This window comes from Vulpes lagopus, chromosome 11, assembly GCF_018345385.1.
Source record: "Vulpes lagopus strain Blue_001 chromosome 11, ASM1834538v1, whole genome shotgun sequence".
NCBI lineage: Eukaryota > Metazoa > Chordata > Mammalia > Carnivora > Canidae > Vulpes > Vulpes lagopus.
In genome coordinates this window covers 80273561-80295819 of record NC_054834.1, presented here as the reverse complement: position 1 = coordinate 80295819, position 22259 = coordinate 80273561, and the positions used below count along the sequence as shown (strand labels likewise).

Genomic DNA, 22259 nt, shown 5'->3' with positions numbered 1-22259 from the left:
TAAACATTTAAAGGTCTCATCTCATCCTATAGTCTCTGAATTCTTTGGATGGGATTATCCTTTTCTCCCTTACTCCCAATGCTACTCACATCGTTATTTATCCACCACCCTCTGGGTTTCTTTATTTGAAATCCACACCATCTGTCTCAGCCACCCACTTAATCATCCCTGTTGTTCTCTCTTGTCCCCACTCCCACCACAATGCATATCAATTCTGGACTCCCTAAAATGATACCATGGTAGGATTCACATTTATATTGCTACTCCAGTCCACTCCAATCATCTAGTTTGAAAATGCATTTGGCAGCGACTTCTAGATACTTTAAATGTAGACATTTTCATTTTAGTTGAATGCTCATTGATAGTATAGTTCATGATCCCTGGACCTCAGATATACACTCATCGAACAAAGCACCCTGCAGCATTTCATAGCTAGGTATGCTCGCCTTTATGATCTCAATCTTCTTATTGTTACCCCCTCACTGCTGTTTCCCTCTCAGTGTCCCCTGCCTTCTCACAGAACTCAAGACTCTCAGAAAGAGTACAATTGTGGAGTCAGAGAGCCTCGTGCAAATTCTGGCTATGCAACTTGTAGACAGTCTGAGAACAGATAAATGTGGATAGGTATAATGGGATTTAAAAAAATAACTTGTTCTTGGAATTTCAGCAACTCAAGACTGAAGCCAACTAAAGCTGGGAAGACAGCAGAACCAATACTGTGACTGTATCTCTATCATCCACCTCTAACTTCAATGAGAGGAGATTAGGAATTTGGAGAAAAATTCAATGAAGGGAGGAGATTCAAAGCTATTGAGTGTATGATGTTTTTTCCCTACATCTAATGCAAGGGAGAAAAAGTACTTCATACTTAAGCCAAATGACAGAGATCTAAAAATATTCATTCTCAGAGGTTGTGACTATCTTTAAGAGATCAGCATCTCCCCCCTTTTTTTTTTTAAGATTTTATTTATTCATGAGAGACGGAGCGAGGAGGGGGCAGGGGGGAGAGACCCAGGCAGGTGGAGAAGCAGGCTCCATGCAGGAAGCCCAACGTGGGACCCGATCCTGGGTCTCCAGGATCACACCCTGGGCGCTAAACTGCTGAGCCACCTGGGCTGCCCAGTATCTCCGTTTTTGAACAGATGTTTATTGGCTTTTTAATTTTAAACTGAAATGATGTTTTGGGGCCAAACAGAATGCAATGAGAAAGGACTTGAAGAACTGTGATCTGATTTACTTGGTGTTGGAGACAGGCAAAGCAGGAAGAAGCATCCTAGAGGAGTCTGCAAGGGTGGGGTAAAATAAAAAGTGGGCACAGAAGCGCATTTCCATGTTATATGTGGCATGGAGCCATAAGTCTCAAAGGGCAAGTAGACATGGTGGGAAGTAGCTGGACTCACAGCCTCTCAATGGGTTCTACTCCATAGAGCTCCCTGCTGAAGCTAGGGAGCCCCAGAAGCAAGTGCTGGGGTGGCGCATTACCCAAAGCAGGAACTGAGTGGGTGGACTGAAAGAAGTTTGCTGGGAGCCTTTGGCAATTATAGAGTGAAGAAGTCTCCAAAATGCCCCTCACTAAAAATTAAAACACAGATACCTGTCACACTGAGGGCGACCGGCTAGTAGCCCACGCTGGGCTGCATCATTTACTATTTGAAAATGAGACTTTTCTACTAGCTTAAAATGGCCAGAAAAGTGAAGATAAGGCAACCAAAGCCTGGGAAGGGAGATCTGGCATCATATTTAGAAGAAATTGTGGGAGAAAGCATTTCCAATAATTCAGCTCAAACAAAAATGCCTCTTCTTACCTCAGTTTTCTAAATTATAAATGAGAATAATGCCATTTACTTTTTAAGACTAATTTGAACATTGGAGATGAAGACTAAAAGTTGAGAATTTTTGAGCACCTAGCATAGTGATTTGCAGCTACTAGTTTCTCAATAAATGGATGCTAAGAAAGGACCCCCAGTTTGATATTTAACATTTTGTTAGTCCTCTCTTAGCTATCGTTAAATTCCAACTGGTTCAGTTTTGCTCTGATCTACTTAGCATATTGTAGTAATTCCCAACAATGGACAATTTGCAATGTCCATTTTTCCTTTTTCTGCTTCAGGCTAAACTGTCATGCTGGAAAAAGAACTAACTTAGCCCAATACAGATCTACACTTCTTTTTTTTTTTTTTAAGATTTTATTTATTTATTAGAGACACAGCGAATGAGAGAGAGAGAGAGACAGAGACACAGGCAGAGGGAGAAGCAGGCTCCATGCACGGAGCCCGACGCAGGACTCGATGCCGGGACCCCGGGATCACATCCTGAGCTGAAGGCGACGCTAAACCGCTGAGCCACCGGAGCTGCCCCAGATCTACACTTCTATCATCATGTCAGTATCCCTCTGAAAACTGATAACAGCTTTATTATTATGAAATCAAAGTCAAGGATGCCTGGGTGGCTCAGTGGTTGAGCATCTGCCTTCCGCTCAGGATGTGATCCCGGGGTCCAGGCATCGAGTCCCACATCGGGTCCCTGCATGGAGCCTGCTTCTCCCTCTGCCTGTGTCTCGGCCTCTCTCTGTGTCTCCCATGAATAAATAAATAAAACCTTTAAAAAAATGAAATCAAAGTCAAACTTTTCTGCCTGTCTCATCTTCAAAATACTATCAGTATATTACTTTTCTGCCTGTCTCGTCTTCAAAATACTATCAGTATATTATTCATCAATTTATAAACTCAATCAACAAATATTTATTGAGTGTTCATCATAAAACAGAGATTCTTCTAAGAGCAAGGGATATGGCAGTGAATAAAACAAATCTCTTCAATGAACTTATGTTCTAATGAAAGAAGCAGATAATAAGGAAGATAAATAAGTTAAACATGCTCAACATTAGGTAGCCAGTAGTATAAAGGGTGAAAAATAAAGCAGAGAAAGGAGATAGAGTGTCATAGATGGGTGTAATTTTATGTAATATGTCAGTGAAGACCTCAGAGAGGAGACAACGTTTGAGTAAAAACTTTGAAGACAACAAACCAGGGAATAAACAGCCCAGACAGAGGGAATAGAAAGTGCAAAAGTCTTAAAGTGGTAATGTTCTTGGTGTGTTCCAGTGTTCATTTATATTTGGAACTGAGAGAGAAATCAGGTGAAAACTAACAGAGAATGTGCAGGAAGCGTGGAAAGTCAAATCGTCCAGAGTTTTGTAGGCATTGAAAAGGGTGGGTTTTACACCGAAAGAGACACAAAACACTGAAGATGTAAGCCAAGCAGTAGTACAAATTAAAGTAGTGGTAGGATCACTCTGTTGTTCTGAGACAGAACAAAAAGCAAACAAAACAAAATATAAACACTTAGGTGGTTACTACAATAATTCAGATAAACATATTGGTAGCTTGGGCTAAGACGACAGCAGTGGAGGTAATGGGAAGAGCTAATATTTTGAATTTGTTGATGCATCAGATGTGGAGTACATGAGAAAGAGATTGCTTAAACGAGACTGTAGTATTTGGCATGAGCAACTAGAAGAATGGATTTTCCATTTCCCAAGATGATGAATTCCAAGAAAAGTGGAGGTTTTATTAGGGCCTCATCCGGTAGTTTTGAGCCTGTTGTTTCAGGTTAGAGTTCGACGTTCAAAAGAACAAATCAAGAATATGCTGCTGCCCAATTCTGGATGTGAGGTTTAGACTAGAGAGTGAGATGATATTTAAAATGCAGAGACTATTTGAAGCTACAGGGAGCGAGTGCCCGCAGAAAACGGCCACCTTCGAGGAGTCCTGCTCGGGACATACCTGTATTTAGAGGTTGGGGAGAAGAAGAGGCACCAAGAAATAACAAAGGGAAGGAATGGTCAGAGAGGTACAAGAAAAATAGGGCAGCACAGAGACTCGACAGCCAAGTGAAAATTTGTTTCCAAAAGAAGAGAGGAATCAACTGTATCTCTATGCTGATAACCCGAGGATAATGAGGACTGAGGACTTACAATTGAATGGAACAATGAAGAAATGGTCAGTGACTGTGGCAGGCGCAGTTTTGCTGGTATTGCCAGAATTCAAGTTAGCTAGATGAGTTTAAGACAAAACGGAGGTGGGGAGGGGTTGAAGACAGGGGCCGCAGCCTATTCTTTCAAGGAGGTTTTGAAAAGGAAGAACAGACGTACATGTGAGAAGTGTTGTCTGAAGAGATGCTTTGTTTGTATGCTTGTTTTCAAGGAAGAATCAACAGCATGTTTGCCTCGTGCTGAAGATAACTCAGGAGAGAAAAAGGAATCGGCGATGGAAGAGGTGGGCGGAACTGCTGGAGTCTGCGCTTGCGAGAGAGGGGACAGCTCCGCCCCTGGCCGGGGTGGGGGGCAGGAGGAGGGAAGGCGGGTGCGGGGCAAGGTCCCTGTGATGGGAGGCGGGGGTGGGGCAGGAGGGGGAAGGCGGGGTGTGGGGCAAGGTCCCTGTGATGGGAGGCGGGGGGGGGGGGGGGGGGGGGGGGCAGGAGGGGGAAGGCGGGGTGTGGGGCAAGGTCCCTGTGATGGGAGGCCCGTGGGGCCTTCTCCTATTTGCTTCTGGTTTGGTCAGTAAAATAAAAAGTAAGATTATAAACTCAGAGAAAGGATGTACTGGAGGCGAGAGGCAGCGCTGAAAGTTTGAAATAATAAGTAGCGACGTGGAAGAGAGACTAGACAAGGGACAGGTCGGACGACGGCTGGCGGCCCGCTGGGGGCGATCCCGAGTCGCGCGTCCCGCCAGCACGAGCACGTGGCCGTCCCGGCAGCGGAGGAGCCGCTGGGCACCGCGCCTACCGCCCTGGTCCCTCCCCCGCATACCCATGTGAGTTCTGCCCAGTATTTAAGGGCTACCCCAGGGTCCAAGGTCTCTAGGAAGTTTTTCGTAACATGACTCTTTGTCTTCTTTTCCCCTGGTTATGTTCGCTGGTGTTCTCTAGTAACGGGGAGCACACATGGGGAGTTGCACTGCCTGGATTCAGATATGGCTGTAGGACTTGGGAGAATTTTCTTAAACTCTGAGAATGTTGTCCAATCCATAAAGCAGACACAACAAAATACAAGATACACTTCGAGAGGCTTCTGTTGAGAATTCCACGGCATAATTTAGGTAAACTACTTAATATAATGCCCGCTAGGCAACAAAAGTTCAATGAATATTGACAATTAACTACATTTACTATTATTTAAAAAATTATTATGTATGATTAATTGATTTATGTGGAAGAATCTTTTTTTTTTTTTTTAAAGATTTTACCCATTTATTCATGACAGACACAGAGAGTGACAGAGACACAGGGAGAAGCAGGCTCCATGCAGGGACCCCATGTGGGACTCGATCCCGGCTCTCCAGGGTCACGCCCCAGGCTGAAGACTGCGCTAAACCACTGGGCCACCAGGGCTGCCCAAAAAATCTCTCTTTAATCACTATGCTATGTAAGTCCATTAAGGATAGGAACCATGTATTATATTTGCTTTTAAATTTCTCACAAAATGGTGGTCAGAAAGGAAGCATTGGATGAGTATTTACAAAACTGAATTTTATTTATTAACTTGCATTGTAAATTTTAACTTTATCTTACATACTATGATACAATACTTTATGGAGTGCCTAAGTGACTCAGTTGGTTAAGTGTCCAAATCTTGATTTGGCCCAGGTCCTGATCTCAGGGTCATGTGATCTAGGGATCTGCCTGTCTCCTAGTTCTTTCTTTCTCTGTCTTTCTCTCTCTCAAAATAATAAATAAAGTCTTTAAAAATAGTTACTTTATAATAGATCTTTATATTTGAATTTCTTAGATAATTAACTAATTCATTAAATATAACCAACTGGCCTCCTGTATTTTAGTAAAAATGTCTCTGTATCTCTGCCACCTCATTACTTAAGAAAAAGACATTAAAAAACGTAAAAAAAATAGAAAGAATGCCTTTACTCAGGGAAAAAAATAAATCAAGACTGATAAATACAGCAAATGGTGGACAATATATTTTTATACATACATTTTCAATCCTAAAATCATAACTATTATTCCATTCCAATATATTCCATATATTTCAAGTTGGACATAAAGTGTACAAAATGAAATTTATGTATTTTTAACACTGCCTTAATATGTTTTATTTTTTGAAACTGTTTTAATGCAACAAATTATATAGGAATATTAAGGTATTAAATTAGAAGGCTGAATACAAATTTTCTCATTTGCATAGCAATTATCATTAAGAAAGTATATTGGCTTCAGTAAGGACTCTTTGCAAGGTCATGAAAATATTAATTATGATATACAATGAGAACTTTTTAGGTGTGTGCCAACATCTCCCATGTCAATAAAATGACTACTGTCACAACTATATTGAACTATATTGACTATGAAACCACATATTCCTCAGAAAAATAACACTGAAAGTTGGCATTAGAAACAATCTAGGCTTCCTTTAAAGCACTGATATGTGTACAGACAACACCTGAGGGATAGGAAAAAATACTGAGGAAGAATTTCATACAGAAGTCAAACATTCCTTCCACATAGGATTTCTCAATAATAGCAGAACTATTGTTTTTTTTTTAAGTTGAATTAATCTTCAAATGTTTGTTAAAAAAAAAAATCTTTATTTTTTAAATTAGATTTTTTTCATACGGTAACTTAAAAACTACACATTTTTAAACCCAAAGTCTACCTTTCAAGGGCCAATTTTAGAAATAGTAGAATCTCAAAAATTTTTAAATTATATTCTGCCCATTTATGTTAACACTATGCAGATAAATGGTAGCATCAGTTTCACAAAGGAGAAATAGAAAATGAGAATATTAATTGGATTTCTGATTTCTGTTCCACATCTTTTCTTTTTAATTTGAGAAACACTAGAACTTTCATGTGCTGGCAAAAACTGCCTATATAGATAACAATAGTTTCCACGATACTTTGGTTTATCTCATGTGCTCATGTGTGGAATTAATTTCACTATGCAGGCTAGAATTAGTATTTGAGTACGACTCTGTGTGTGCATCTGTGTGTGTGTGATCACATGTATAGAATCAGCAATACCACCAATCTCCTAGTTACTCAAATGTGAAACAGTACAGTCATCTTTTGATTCCTCTGTTTTCTCTTTTATATCTAGTCAGTCACAGGATATCATTCAAAATATACTTGGAATCATCTCTTTTCCCTCCTTTTAATTTGTTTCAGGTTTAAAATACACACACACACACACAGATAAAATTGAAAATTCAATTATATGCCTATCCCTCCTGAAGCCCACCTGAATTTGGTGTTTATCTTTCCCCTTCACTTTAATTTATCATTACATATTGCTTCATGTTTCTAAGACAATTATTCTAGACAAGGTCTTTACCTAATCATATCTACATGAATATAATAGCCAAAAGGAATCCTATTAAATTCAAGCTTTTCCTCTCTATAGTACCCTCCATATAAATAAAATGATAGAAATGTTTCTTCCTAAATATCATTTCCTTCATGTCATGTTTCTCCTCCGAACCTCCTAATTTCCTTCCATGACATGTCTTAACAAAGGCAGAAGCATTGTTTGTAGGATTCTTCATCATCCTCCCTAGGCCAATGATCTGGAATGGCTATATATATATTATATATTATATATAATGACTATATATTATATATAATATAATACATATATATATTATAGCCTTCCATTCTCATTGGGTTGTTTCCTCACAAGGCCTCATATACTTACTGTCTAAACTCTATCATCTTTTTCCATTCCTCAATTATCCAATATCTGCATTTTAAATTTTTTTCTTTTCTTAGCATGCAATCCATCACATTTTATTCATATGAGCTCTGATATTTAATAAAGATTATGAAAATAAACACTTATGCCACAAGTCACATAGAATAAAAATGCAGGTTATAAAAAATTAGAAATATAAAAGTAGGTACATATAAAAACACTTATAGTCCTAAATAACTCAAGCAGGAAAAAGATAAATAAAAATATAATTTCCATGGTAGATTTTAAAACTAAAATTGAATTATCTGATTATTCTATTAGAATTTGCCAAATAAGGGGGACCTGGGTGGCTCAGTCAGTTAAGTGTCTGCCTTTGGCTCAGGTCCTGGGGTCCTGGGATCAGGCCCCACATGGGGGCTTTCTTCTCAGTGGGGAGTCAGCTTCTCTCTCTCCCTCTGCCCCTCCCCCTGATCAGGCTCACTCTCTCTCTCTCTCAAATAAATAACTAAAATAAAATAAGAATTTGCAAAATAAAAAAAAAGGTTTGATCAATTTAAATATATAAACTCTTAAAAAGATAAATGAACAAATAGCCAGGGAACATACCCAAATTAACCTATAATCCATATTCTTAGCAAGTACTTTCATTGGCTCTGATCTTAAAAGAAATGGCTTGCTTCTCAGTGCGCTTTTATTCCTACCCAGAAAGTTATCTTCTTTCTGTCTAAGCCTGATTCCATACACATCCATTCTATTTAGCCAGGCTTCAAATACACCCACTCATAAAACTTTCCTTCATCTCAAGTCCACACAGTGGTACTTTAAATTCACACTTCCAGGTCCAGTTGACTCCAGAACAACACAGGATTGAACTATGTGGGTCTTACACAGATACTATAAATGTACTTTCTCTTCCTTATGATTTTCTTAATAACATTATCTTTTCTCTAGCTTTTGTTATTGTAAGAATACAGTATGTAATAATATAACATACAAAATATGTGTTAATAGACAATGTTCTCATTAAGGCTTCTGGTCAATAGTAGGCTAGTACTAGTTAAGATTTTTGGGAAATCTATACATATTTTTGACTATATGAGCAGGGTTTGGTGCCACTAACCCCATGTTGTTCAAGGGTCAAGTGTACTATAATTTTTGGGGTATTTTCAATTTTGCATGCATATTTTTCTGCAATGTAGAACAGTATTTGCTGGTTTTCATAAGTACACAATTAGATCTTAACAAATGATGAATATGAAAAATAATTTAAAAATTGTGTTATATAAAGATGAGGTTGTGAATGAAAACTGAAAACTATATTTGAAACTCTGGGAAGAAAGTATCTATCATCAAAAGAATGTTCAAAAAACAAAGTTGGAAGTCTCACACTTCCTTATTTCAAAACTTACTACAGAGCTACAAAGAGCAGAAATACAACTCAATCAAATAGAATAGAAGGCTAAGAAATAACCCCTTACACATGCAGTCTAATGTTTTTCAACAAGGGTGCCAAGATAACACAATGGGGACAGAATAGGCTTTTCAAGAAATTATGTTGGTAGAACTGTATATCCACAGTTAATTCAAAATAAATTAAAGACCTATACACAAGAGTTAAAAACTCTTAGAAGAAAAAAAAAAACATAGGGGGGGTGGTGTCTGGGGTGGCTCAGTCAGGTGAGCATCCAACTGTTGATTTTGGTTTAGGTCATGATTTCAGGGTCCTGGGATCAAGTCTCATGTCTGGCTCTGCACTCAGTGGGGAGCTGCTGGGATTCTCTCTCCCTCTCTCTCTGTCCTTACCCCTGCTCACATGTGCTCCCTTTCTCTCACTGTCTCTCTCTCAAATAAATAAATAAATCTTAAATAAACAAAGGGAAAAAGCTTTATGACACTGGATTTAGCAATCGTTTTTTGGACGACGTAAAAGCAAAGGCAAAAAGGGTAAAAAAGATAAACTAGACTGTCAAAATTTAAAACTTCTGGTTTTGATCAAAGGATAAAAGCAACAGAGTAAAAGTGCACATTACAAAATGAGAAAAATTTCTACAAATCATATATAAGAGCTAATGTCTAAAATATATAAAGAACTCCTACATCTCAACAGCAAATAAACCCCAAATAATATAGTTAAAACCTGGGCAAAAGACTTGAACAGACATTCTGCAAAGAGAATATACAAATGACTAAAAAGCACATGAAAAGATATTCAACATCACTAATCAGTGACACTAAAACCATAAGATATAAGGGGTCCTGGTGACTCAGTGGTTATGAGTCAGCCTTCAGCTCAGGTCATGATCCCAGGACCCTGGGGTAGAGCCCATACCGAGCTTCCTGCTCAGTGGGGAGTCTGCTCCTCCTTCTCTCTCTGCCCCTCCCCCTGCTTGTGCTCTCTCTCTCTCAAAATAAAGCAAAACTACAAGATACTACCTCATATGTAGTACAATGGCTACTCTCAAAAAAAAAAAAAAAAAGAAAGAAAGAAAAAAGAAAAGAAGAGAAAAGAAAAGAGAAAAGAAAGAAAAGAAAAGAAAAAAAGTAGTGTTGGCAAAGATATGGAGGGACCGGAGCTCCATGCATTGTGCAGCTGCTATGGTGAACAGTAGAGTGCTCCTCCCCAAAATTAAGAAATGAATTAGCATATGACTAAGCAATTCCACTTCTGGGTATATATCCTAAAGAATTGAAAACACATTCTCAAAGAGATATTGTAACCCATGTTCACTGTAGGATTATTCATAGGAGCCAAAAGATGAAAGCAACTCTAGTGTTCATCTATAGATGGATGGATAAAAATAGTATATACATATAATGAAATATTATTTAACTTTAAAAACTCAAGAAATTTCAACACAAACTGTAACATGGATGAAACTTGAGGACATTCAGCTAGGTGAAATAAGCCAATCACAAAATAACAAATTATATAGGATTCTAATCATATGAAGTACCAAGAGTAGTCAAATTCATACAGACAGAAATTTGAATGCTGATTGCCTGGGACCAGGGATAAGAGGGAATATGGATTAGTTGTCTAATAAATACAGTGTTTCAATTTTGCAAGATCAAAAAACACTTCTGGAGATTGCACAACATGAATGCATTTACAGAGGAGGAGGAAAAATACCTTTTTGTCTACCTTCTTGTTTTTAGAACATGAGTCCAGTACATTAAACTGACAAAAGAAAGAATAACAAGAGAGAAGGCACATAGATTTTATTTGATGTCGATAATTTTGGCTTTTATGTGTCTGGAGGCCCTCATGGAAAATAGTGAATATCCAAAGAAGTGCTTAAACTTGGGAGCTTATATATCATTTTAACAAAAGGTGATAAATTGTAGAGGACTGACAAGACAAAAACAAAACAAAACACAACTCAACAACTATGTTTTGGGCCCTTCAGTGGTGGCAATTTGTGAAAAAGCAAACATGAGAGAAACTAATGGTAGGTAAGGGTTAGTTAGTAAGTCTAGTTTAGTTTATGCACAATCATCTCAGTGACATCTCTATCTCCAGTGAAAAAGCTTGTCGGTCTCTTCCTGGTCCAAGAAAGAGGGACACCTTTGAAAGAGAAATGCATGCCTTGTTTGTAGGCAGATGGGAGGCATAAGAGAGATTTACCGGTGTCTGCAGTTTCTCATTGCTTTCAACTTAAAATAATCTTTATATCAGAGTGGTATATGGTTTGGGTGGCATATGCTGATCCTCTTCATACTTAACACTACTAAAATGTACACTTAAAAAAGTTAATATGATAAATTTTTTACGATGTATATTTTACCACAATCTTAAAATTTCAAAGTCATAGGGACTCCTGGGTGGCTCAGCGGTTGAGCGTCTGCCTTCCACTTCAGGGCGTGATCCCAGGTCCGGCATCGAGTCCCACCCCAGGTTGCCTGCTTCTCCCTCTGCCTGTGTCTCTGCCTCTTTGTTTCTGTGTCTCACATGAATAAATAAATAAATAAAATCTTAAAAAAATCAAAGTAATAGTATCAAAAATTAAATAGAGATTGTTGAGGGGTAGTTCAAGTCTAAATTGGGTTATGCAGCATGCTTTCTGCTTACAGCGGTACACAAATGTGTCCCTGAGAACATACCTAGAAATGCTTTGCTCCACTTTCTTATTTGAAAGGGAAGTTGTAGTGTAATAATATTATCCCAATGATAATAATAATATCAGTCATCACCATTTTTGTCAAGCATATATGTGTTAAATGCATACATAAGCACACATGGACATACATTCTTTACACACCACTTTTAATTTGGGTGGTGAAATTAATTCCACACATGAGCACATTACATAAATCAAGTATTGTAAAAATTATTATTATCAATTTTTTTGCCAGCATATGAAAGTTGTAGTAATTCTCAAATTAAAAAGAAAAGATGTGGAACAGAGATGAGAAATCCAATTAATATTCTCATTTTCTCTTTTCCTTTGTGCCATCAAAGCAATAGTTGTCATATTTTAATTCATGGGAAAGGTAATCTGTATAAATTGACAAGTACACTTATGAGATTGAGCACAGAAAAAAAATGTATACTAGTTTATTTTTGTCTTACGTAGTAAATAAACTTGTCCTTTGAGAGCAACTTATTCAGAATTTGTATGCTGCAGCTCTTCCACTAATGATGCAAGACTGCTCGAGTCTTTTTCTCTTTATCAGCTTGCATGTGTTCATACAGAAGAAGCAGTTATTTGGTCTAGGATATAAATAGCTGAAATAAATCTCCTATTTCCCCATTTTTTCCCTGATGAAATATACTTAAATGCCAGCTGCATTATAACCTTCAAATAACTCAATACCAGAACTTGAAGTGCTATTAAATGTCTGAATACAAGTAAATGCTAAAGAACCTTTGCATTTTGTTTTAATTGCCCATAGCCTTTTTATAAATATTCATCCAATAATTACTGCTAATTTCTTATTCAAAAATAATTGCAGACTAAAGGGAAAAGCCAACTGCTTAAAAAGTTTCCTCACTTCATTGAAAAAGGGAGCCTAGGACATAAGAGAATTCCACAGAATAATAAAAATAATAAACATAATTTCACCAGGGACTCAGGGCAATCCTATTCTTACATTGTGATTTTTGCAATTATAGGTGTGTTCATACAATACTGTCAATTAGTTGTTTATGTAAATATTTCCCTTTCACCTCCTCAGAGTCAGGGTTTGTTATATGTATTGATTTGTTCTAAAAGTTAAATTTGGGGATGCCTGGGTTGCTCAGTGGTTGAGCGTCTGCCTTCAGCTCAGGATGTGATCCAGGGATCTGGGGATCTAGTCCTGCATCAGGCTCCCTGCATGGAGCCTGCTTCCCCTCTGCCTGTGTTTCTGCCTCTCTCTCTCTCTCTCTCTCTCTCTCTCTGTGTCTCATGAATAAATAAAATCTTTAAAAGAAAAAGAGCTAAATTTGTAGTAGGTATGTGACATGAGCTGTTTGATTGGTCGACTAATTAATTCACTGGTTTAATCACTGAAAAAAACTGGGGCCTAGAAAACGAATGTCATGCCCAAGATCTAACAGTGAACCACAGAGACAGATCTTAAACTTAACTGTTTTGGCTCTTATCTAGAGATTTTTCTAATCACTTGAAAAATCTCTCTCCTCAGTTGGCTTTTTCTTTGGCTTTTTTCTTTTCTTTCATTTCTTTCTTTATGTGCTTTGCATGTAATGGTACAGAGTCCGGTAACTACCTCATTGATTACGGTCGCAGTCATGTTTTCTCTGCTTCTAAGACAGCCTAGAGGCATGAAATATCATTGACTACTGACGCCCAAGCAAACCAAAGTATGATTTTTGCTGACATTCATTGGATATGTATTTCAAACACTATTTTCAAAAATAATACCAACACACACACACACACACACACACACACACACACACACAACCTACACATTTGCTTAAAGATTATTCCTTCACTTTTGTATCTTTATGGAGTTTTACATATCCATAGTTTCATTATATTTCTAGTGTTGACTGTTCTAGGGACCCAGTAAATATTTAACATCTCTGTGTATTAGTAAAAAGAAATTATAATGTTTAGGTGTTTAAAGTCCAATCAACTTACCCAAATGTGACTTTCTCAAAGAGGCTTTCACTCAGTACTCTATTCTCCATACCTTGCCACTCTTAGGTCTTTTATTTATTCTAAATTCTCTGAAGCAGGAACTTAGTTTTGTTCATTGCTATATCTCAAGCACATAGAACAGTATTTGGCACATATTAGCATATTAAGTGCTCAAAAATAATAATGCATTTAATGTTTCTTAATGGAATTTTTTATTTGGTAATTCTCTAAATCTCTATAGCTATTAACATAAAGATCTTATGTTAAAATCCAAACAAAATGACATCTATTTACTTGCTTCCTGGAAACAGTAATATTTAAGCCCTATACTTACAATCTAAACTACATAAATTCACAAAATCTTAGAACCTTAATTGTTGAGGAGCATGGTGACAAATCCCTAATGCTGACCATTAACACATTAAGCTGATATTCATTTTCCTCTAAGTTCTGAATCAGTTGGAATTTTATGATATTTCAGTTTGTTTGTTTGTTTTTTAAGTTAGGGAGTTTATGGGCAAAGGAGAGAGAGGGGTAGTAACAACTGTTAGTATTTTTGTTTATATGTATACGCAGACTACAACAAGAATGCTAGAACTGGAGGGACCTCAAAAAAGTAAGAAATTTAGTAAGATCTTCAGCCTTAACTGCACTTAAAATATCCTATTATCATAACTCTTTATAATTCTATCATTTTATTTGCTCAAATAAATAGTATATATAAATGTATTACACATATTAATAAGTATAGCAAATAAGTTAATTAATTAATGTAAATATTCAAATGTCACTAGGAATGATCATTCCAGAACTTAATCCTAACTTGTCCTGATGTTTCACCACAATTATCTCAAGGAAAAAATATTTTTATCTAGTCTCTTCTATGTAAAAACATGGGATATTTACTTAAATTTTCTGATCTGAACACATCTTCAAATATTTACAGATGGATATTAAGGCCAAACACAATATTTAAGTATTGGCATGATTTTCTTAATTCAGTCAAGCCAGTTTAAGGCTATATTCTAGTAAAATATGCTGAGATATTTGAACAAATTAACTGGTTCAGACACTTTGTGAGTAACAACCAACTCAACTTTTCCACTAAAATAAAGTTCTTTTTAAAACTATCTCTTAATGCCAGTTTTGTACACTTTTATATAATTTTTCAGTCATCACTAACTTACTGAGTTAACTAACTCATTAAGACTAACTTAATGTGTTCATATTTTTAAGATAAAACTATCCAAAAATTGAAATATAACTAATACCAAAGTTGAAAAAAAAAGTTTTCTATATCAAATAAATATTGACAGATTTCTACTTCTTTTATACAATAGTTTGGATATCTGATTCATGTGTTTTTCAACATTAGTTTCTCCCAGTCACACAATTGAGTCATTCAACATAACTTGCAAATATCTCCAGTAAACCTCCCATACATTTTACGATTTGTCTAGAAAGTTTGGATGGTTTTTATGTCTTCTTACTGATAGTATATGCTATGGTGATGCATAAAAATAAAGTAGAAAATTATTTATTTCATTAATATTATTTCAGACTATTTGAAAAATCTCAAAATTCAAGCAGTAATAATCACAATAAACAGGTGGTGGTTTAAGATGAAGATGTAGAAAAATTCTCATCTTACTTCCTCCCACAGCCACATCAAATCTGCAGCTACATGTAGAACGATTCCTTCTGAAAAAATACCTTAAAACTAGCTGATCAGCTCCTCCATAACAAAGTATAATGGGGTTATATTAAGATGGATGAGAAATGCAGACTCTTGGTCTCACCAAAATCCCCACCCCGGCACAGCAACCCACAATCAGCAACCCACAATCTGATCATAATCAGGTCTTAGAAATACAGAGACTTTCCCTGAGGAACAAGAGGTTCATGCTCTTCATCAGGTACCCCAACCCTTGAGACCTGCAATGAAGAGACAAGGCCCTAGGATGGCTGGCTTTGAAAACCAACAGAACTTGTGTGCAAGAAACCCAAAGGTTTGTAGGAAGCTGAGAATCTCTTCTAAAGGGATCACATACACACTCAGGTTTGTAGGAAGCTGAGAATCTCTTCTAAAGGGATCACATACACACTCAGGTACCCCAAGACCCAGCACAAAAGCAACAGTTTGAAAATCACTGTATCAGTGTGAAAGAGATTCATTTGCTAATCTTAAAGTGTCTGCTGGAGTTGCAGGGGTTTTCTGAGACAGACATACTGGGGAACACCACTTTGGGGCTCTCATTCTACTTGGTAGAGCCAGTGATGGAGGATGACACCTTTCACACTCTTCTTCATGCCAGTGAGCATGTCCCAACCCCACACTCTCCAATGGCTTTGCTAAAGCTGGCAGGTGCATCCCACACCAGTGCTTCCCTATTGCCTCACTGAAGCTGGCAATCATGCCCAGGCCCTGCACTACACCATAATACCACAAAACTAATAGGAACACCCTAGTCCCATGGTCCCCATTGCCCTATTAAAGCTGGTGGGTGCAGTCCATATAGGAGATGTCTCTTGAGTGCTCAACTATAGTGGCAAGAGGGGTTTGTATTTCTGGGCCCAACAGTACTGAAAAAATTGGAGAGACCATTTTTTTGGCAGGCTAACACCCCCAGGGCACAGCACAGACAGAAGACTGAAACACTTGAATACTTCTGTGAAAACACCTATTTACCTGTCCTGGAATTTCAGCTTAAGGGGTAAGCTATAGGTTCAGCACATGTCTTCAGAGGATACAGAGTTGCTCTTGGGGAACACAGGCCAGGGGATGCCATCTTTGTGTTCTCACATGGCTGTGCTAAATAGCCAGGCAGTACCTCCCAGAAAGCAGTTTATATAATCATTTGGAGCTTTGATTTTTACAATTGTTGCCAAGGAGATACTTCCCAATCACTTGGTCTGGAAGCCAGCAGGGTTTACAACTGTAGTCTCACAAGACTGTATATATTAGCATACTTTAAAAGCTGTTGCCTGAGGGTTTTATTTCCAATCAGCCTGAAACAAGGGGCTAAGAGCCCCCCCTCTGAAACAATGAAGGTCTTGATACAACCTCAAATATAGGGACAGTTCAAGAATAAATCAGACAGTTTAGATAACTGCAAAGGTTTGAGAGACACCCTAGAGCTAGGGCAAGGTTGGGAGACAAAGTTCATCTTCCACATAAAGCCTTTCCTTTATGATTGAGAGAAGTAGGTGTTTCTCTTAATACATGGGTACAAACACAAAGAATCAAGGAAAGATTGAGAGAGGTAGGTGTTTCTCTAAATAGATGGGTACAAACACAAAGAATCAAGGAAAATGAGGAAACAGATAAATATGTTCCAAATGAAAGAACAAGTCCCTGGGAATAAACTTAAAGAAAGGAAGATAAGTAATTTACCTGATAAACAGTTCAATGTAATGCTCTAAGGATGCTCATGGACTCAGGAGAAGAATGGAACTTTGACAAAAACAGGAAAATATAAGAAAGTACCAATCAGATGTCACAGAGCTGAATAAGATAACTGAACTAAAAAGTACACAAGAGTTTTCAACAACAGACTAGATGAAGTAGGAAAAGGATTAGTGATCTGGAAGACAGGGCATTAGAACTCAACAAAGTAAAGTAGCAAAAAGAAAAAAAAAATAATTTGAAAAAGTGAAGATAGCTTAAGGGGCCAATAGGACAACATCAAAGAAACAAACAAAAAACATTTGCATTATAGGGGTCCCAGAAGGAGAATAAAGAGACAAAGGAGCAGAAAACTTATATGGAGAAAGAATAGCTGAAAACTTCTCTAACCTGAGGAAGAAAACAAATAACCAGATCCCGGAAATCCAATGACTCTAAAAAGTCCACTGGAACGGATCAACACCAGGACACATTATAATTAAAATGTCAACACCTGGGATTCCTGGGTGGCTCAGCAATTGAGCATCTGCCTTGGCTCAGGGCGTGATCCTGGGGTCTGGGATCAAACCTCACATCAGGCTCCTTGCAGGGAGCCTGCTTCTCTCTATGCCTATGTCTCTGCCTCTCTCTCTGTGTCTCTCATGAATAAATAAATAAAATCTTTAAAAATAAATAAAAAATAAAATAAAATGTCAACAGTGAAATATAAGAAATCGTGAAAGGGATTTTGAGGGAAATGAGGGGAACTGAGTGGGAAAAATTAGAGAGGGAGACACACCATGAGAAACTAACTCTGGGAAAGAGAGTTGTGGAAGAGAAGGTAGGTAGGGGGATGGGGTAACTGCGTGATAGGCACTGAGGAGGGATGGGATGGGATAAGCACTGAGTGTTATACTATATGTTGGCAAATTGAATTTAAATTTAAAAAATGTAAAAAATAAATTAGTAAGTAAGTAAATAAATAAATAAAAAGTCAATGGTTAAAGAGCTTGCTTCTCCCTCTGCCTGTGTCTCTGCCTCCTCTCTTTGTGTGTCTCTCATTAATAAATAAAATATTTAAAAGAAAAAAAAGAAAATTATAGGCCAAAACCCAGGATGTGCATAAATGCAAAATCCTCAACAATTATTTGCAAACTCAATTCAATATTAAAATGGTTTTGCATAATGATTAAGTGGAATTTATTTCTGGGATGCAAGGATGGTTCAACATCTGCAAATCAATCAATGTGACATACCACATTAACAAAATAAGGGATAAAAAATTCACATGATCATCTCAATAGATGCAGAAAAAGCCTTTGATAACGTTCAACATCCATGTAAAATAAAAATGCTCAACAAAATGGGTATAGAGGGAATATATCTTAACATACTGAAGGTCATATTTGACAAGCCCACAGCTAATATCATACTGATTGGTGAAAAGCTGTTGCTCTATATCTAGGAAAATGACAAAGATTCCCACTCTTTCCACTTTTATTCAGCATAGTACTGGATATACTTTCCAGAGCAATTTGGGAAAAAGGAGAAGCAGAAGGAGGAAGGTAGAGAGGGATAGGAAGAAGGAGAAGAAAAGGAAGAAGAGATGAAAGGCATTCAAATTGGACAGGAAAAAGTAAAACTCACTAATCATAGATGACAAAATTTTGTACACAATACCCTTAAAGACTCTATTAAGGAACTCTTAAATGTGATAAGCTAATTCAATTAGCTAATTCAGTAAAGTTGCAGGATACTAAATCAATATACAATATCTGTTGTTTTTTTATATGCTAACAACAAGCTATCAGGAAGAGGAATTAAGAAAACAATCCCATTTACAATTGTCCCCAAAAGAATAAAATACTTAGGAACAAATTTGATAAATTTAATTTAAGGAGATGAAAGACCTGTACAATGAAAACTATGGTAATGATTAAAAAATTGAAGACACAAATAACTAGAAAGATATTCCACACTCATGGATGGGAAGAATTAGTATTATTAAAATGTCCATATTACTCAAAGTAATCTATAGATTTAATGCAATCTCTATTCAAAATTACATGCCTTTTTTTTTCACAGAAATAGAACAATCTCAAAATGTATCTGGAACCACAGAAGATTTCCCAAAACCAAAGCAATATCTGGAAAGAACTAAGCTGGAGGCATCATGCTCACTGATTTCCATGTATATTACAAAGTTTTAGCAACCAAACTGCATGGTGTTGAAATAAAAACAGACCCATAGATCAGTGGAACAGAAGAGGGAGTCCCTAAATAAATTCATGCATATATGGCCAATTAATTTATGAAACAGGAGGCAGGAACATACAGTGAGGAAAAGATAGTCTCTTAATATATGGTGTTAGAACAACTGGAAAGATACAAGAAACAGAATGAAATTAGACCACTATATACTCAATGTAAAATTAACTAAAAATGGGCTAAAGACCGGAATGCTAAGACCTGAAACCATAAAACTCCTAGAAGAAAACAAATGCTATCAATTATTTGACATCCATCTTGGTGATGAATTTTTGGATCTGATTCCAAAGTCAAAAATAAGAAAAACCTCAGTGAAGATATCACCTCAAAACTGTCAGAATGGCTACCATCAAAAAGACAAGAAATAAGTGTTGGCAACAATGTAGAGAAAAAAGACTGTCAAGCACTGCTGGTAGGAATGTAAATTGGAACAGCCATTATGGGAAACAGTATGGAGGTTCCTTAAAATATTAAATCTAGAACTATACCATATGATACAGAAATTCCTCTTCTGGGTATTTATCTAAAGAAGACAGAAATACAAATTTTGATGTTATATATGCACCCTTATGTTCATTGCAACATTATTACAATAGTCAAAATATGGGAATATCCTTAGCTTCCATCAATAGTTAATGAATAAATAAGTGGTATATATACAATGGAATACTCAGCCATAAAAAAGAATCAAGTCTTGCCATTTGCAACAACATGGATGGAATTCTATGGAATTACACTAAGTAAAATCAGTCAGAAAAAGACAAACACTGTATGATTTCTCCTACAGAGGAATCTAAAAAAAAATGAATAAACAAAACTAATACAGAGATTGGTGGTTGCAAGAGGGGCTGGGAGAAATGGGTGGATGGATGGTCAAGAGGTACAGACTTCAAGTTATAAAATAAATAAGTCGCAGGAATATAATTTACAGCAAGATCATTATAGCCAATAATACTGTGTTGTAATTTTGATAGGTCCTGAAAGAGTTAAATGTTAAAATTTCTCATCAGAAGAAAAAAGTTTTGTAACTTTGTATGGTAATAGATGTTAACTGGACTTATTGTGGTGATCATTTCACAGTGTATGCAAATATTATATTACTATGTTGAAATGAATATAATCTTATACATCAATTATACCTCATTTTAAAAGAAAGGCATGAGGTGTTCAGAAATTCTTGTTATAAAGATGTGTCTAACTTACAGACACACCAAATAAGTAAATAAAGACAACCAGTATAAATATTGCATTTTATGTAACTTTTATGGTAACCCATTGAGTTCTCCATTTTAAAAATGCTGATTTGTTCCATATTTTAAGGCTTAATTACTTAAGTACTTAATTTACTAAGTGACTCTTAAAAGAAGAAATACCATTGGCCACAAATATTTTAAATGATGCTCAGTGAAGATTTTCCTTCTTTTCTTAAAGTGATCGTTCTGTATACAAGCAGCTGTTACCTTAATTATCCCATATCTGATATAAAATTTATGTTTTTAGAGTTAAAAGTGAGGATTTCTTAAAAATCTGAAATAGTGTTTACATGTTTTTCCTGAATAGGTATCACATTTATCCATTTTATCACAACATGGTATATAAAACAAAGCAAGAAATGCATTATTATAATAGTATAAACAGCATCTAAAATGTTCAAAATTATTTAGAAGAATATGCTTACTGCATATCTTAAACTTGTCTATGTACAAACATACAAATATTGACATAACTACCTCTAAAATGATACAGGTCTTTGTAATGCACAAACGTAATATTCAATGTTTCAGTCATTTGCTAGAAGCCAAAGATGTCTATAGTTATTTGTGGGTTTTTTTTTTTTTGAGAGAGACATTTCAAAAGCATACAAGGGTGTACAAAACCAGTTACTTAGCTATCAAGCCTCTGACAATCCAGCCCCACCATCTCAACAAGATTTGATTACTCTATTTTGGTCTTATCTGAAGTAATTTAGAAAGGAAAAAAATCAGATTTAGTTAATATGATGTTAACATCACTATGCTACTTATAACGCATTATAGGTGGCAAACATTATTTGCATTAATTGTGATTTTATTCTATATGGAGAAAGTCATTACATATCTAAAGAAACAACTTCTATTTACATAGAAATGGGGTCTGCAGCATATTTGTAAAGTTGGAGATCTTCAAAGGTCTCAGGACATATCTTTTCTAAGCACCAAGAGTTTGCTTTATAATACTAGATTACTAGGATGACAATACTGCCACTAAATATTCTGATTTTTATTATACCCACTTAAAATATGTTCAACTATCTAGAGCATGGCTTACAGTTAATCCCAAACAAGCTGAATTTGTAAACATCATTTTGCAAGCAGTATCATTATTTCCAAGTGAATATTTCTTCCATGGCTGATAACTGAACATTCTAATTATAAATAGTACCATAAATTGCTGGAATCCATAAGAAATAATGTTTAAGGGTCAAAGAATCATACAGGCAATTGGCCATTTTTACACTGGAATAGCAAAGCACATAGTTTTTCAACATGAAGTATAAGAACTTTCCAAGCAGGCAAGCAAATAACCTATCAAAAAGCACGTTTACTCTGTATTTGGCAAGATAAAACAAACCAAAGCAAAAAGATCTCATGGAAAGAAACCTGTTAGGCTGCATATTCTGCAATGTCTTTGCAAGTAAACTATTTTTCTCTCCTAGAAAAGAAAATAGTTCATATTTCTCATTATATGCATGCACAGTACATCCCTGCTATGGCCCAGGTATTCAGCACCCCAGAGATTCAGGTGTTCTGAGAAATTGTGAGATATAGAGATTACTAAT

The 22259-nt window shown here is 36.4% G+C and overlaps 1 protein-coding gene across 5 annotated transcripts in view; it reads right to left on the bottom strand.

The window, feature by feature from the left end:
• The window catches only part of GALNT13 (polypeptide N-acetylgalactosaminyltransferase 13), a 514036-nt gene that overhangs the window by 266243 nt on the left and 225534 nt on the right, over positions 1-22259 (bottom strand). The gene's annotated exons all lie outside the window — the stretch shown is intronic.